This window comes from Ctenocephalides felis, unplaced genomic scaffold, assembly GCF_003426905.1.
Source record: "Ctenocephalides felis isolate EL2017-DRISC unplaced genomic scaffold, ASM342690v1 CF-g0.4_SCAFFOLD_01886, whole genome shotgun sequence".
Lineage (NCBI taxonomy): Eukaryota > Metazoa > Arthropoda > Insecta > Siphonaptera > Pulicidae > Ctenocephalides > Ctenocephalides felis.
The window spans coordinates 79,375,819-79,377,375 of record NW_020538040.1 but is presented as its reverse complement, the minus strand read 5'-3'; the positions used below and the strand labels follow the sequence as shown (position 1 = coordinate 79,377,375).

At 26.5% G+C, this 1,557-nt stretch overlaps 1 long non-coding RNA gene across 1 annotated transcript; it reads right to left on the bottom strand.

The window, feature by feature from the left end:
• Positions 1-601: 601 nt before the first annotated feature.
• Positions 602-1,557, bottom strand: LOC113378487. The gene is made up of 3 exons (XR_003367191.1): positions 1,440-1,557; positions 783-849; positions 602-718 (listed from the first exon to the last, which is right to left on the bottom strand). It is a non-coding gene; the product is annotated as an uncharacterized LOC113378487 (long non-coding RNA).

Genomic DNA, 1,557 nt, shown 5'->3' with positions numbered 1-1,557 from the left:
TCAATGAGATGAAGTAGCGTGTTATGCAAATCCGTGTTATAAGAGAAAAAGTATTAGTACAAAAAGAGGGGTTACGTTACAAGATTTCAAAAAAAAAAAAAAAACATTCTAAATATCATGATTTTTTACTAAATATTGTTATATTTATTATTTTTTTTAAAGAAGTAATATACATTACGTGAATAATATGATTTAGTCCTATTTAACAGGTAAGTGCTAGACAACACAATCATTTTTTTTTTGTGCAAAATATATTCTTCCTCTGAGCAGTTTTCTGTACTACCTCCAGATCTGTGCATTATCTTTTTCAAAAAAAATATATTTACGATTTCTTGCTTTTATTGAAAAGATATTTATATATTTACCATTTGCAAAGTTATTTTTATTAAAACTTTATTCTCATTTTATTTAAAGAATGAAAGGATTTGTTTAAGACTAATTGACTAATTGTTCGGTTAAGCCTAGATTTTTTTTTTTGATAAAACGTACGCGCATGTTTTGCATTAGCTTCATTACATTTATTGAGCTATTGTACGACAATTTTACTAATTTTAGATTAAATAAAGTTTTCATAGGTTTTGCTATATTTTTTATTTTATTAGGGTTTTGTTCAATTCTCAAACAGTGTTAGAGCAAACTCGTGCTTTAACAGCACCTAACATAACAGTGTTATGAAGGGGATGGTCTCAATTCTTAAACCGTGTTATGCGAGGGTTACCTGTATATATTTCCAGAAATATATTCTTTGATTTGCATTGTATAAAACATGTTTCAGCACTTACATTGGAAAAAATCCTTTGCAGCAGCTCTCAGGACACACAGTCGATACTTAAACCACTTTTGGAGCATCTGCCAGAAAGAGAAATCTTTAGTACTCGACACAAAATCACCACTTTCAACGCATTATGTAGCTATATCTGTTACAAGTCTATCAAAATGTTGCAAATATCCAATTGAAGTTTCTTCTTCACACAACAAATAATAAACGAATTACATTAGAGACTTTTGTGAACTTAAAATTTGATAATTAACAGATATGTGGTAGAAGTGCTCAAGATAACCTACAATTCACATACACATATAAATTATACATTTAATAATTACATATATATATATATATATATATATATATATATATATATATAAAATATATATATACATATATATACATACATACATATATATACATATATATATATATATATATATATATATATATATATATAAAGGATACGTTAGCTGTAAATAAAATGTTTAATTATAAAATTGATTCAAAATGCCCTGCCTGAGAAAATTATGGCTATTCAAGATGCACTTAAGCACTTTCGCATATATCCATTTTTTTCGCTTTTGATGATTGTTTAACGACGATTTTTTTAAATCAGGTAGTTCTACTAAATTAATTAAACAATTTGATGCATAAATTAATTAAATCTTACCAATAATTTAATTAAAAACTCTTAATTAGGATGAGCACATGTACCTTCACGCAAATCTGTGTTTGACAATTAAAGTTAAAATTTGTAAAGTTAGCAAAGTGACCGCCGCCACTTGTAC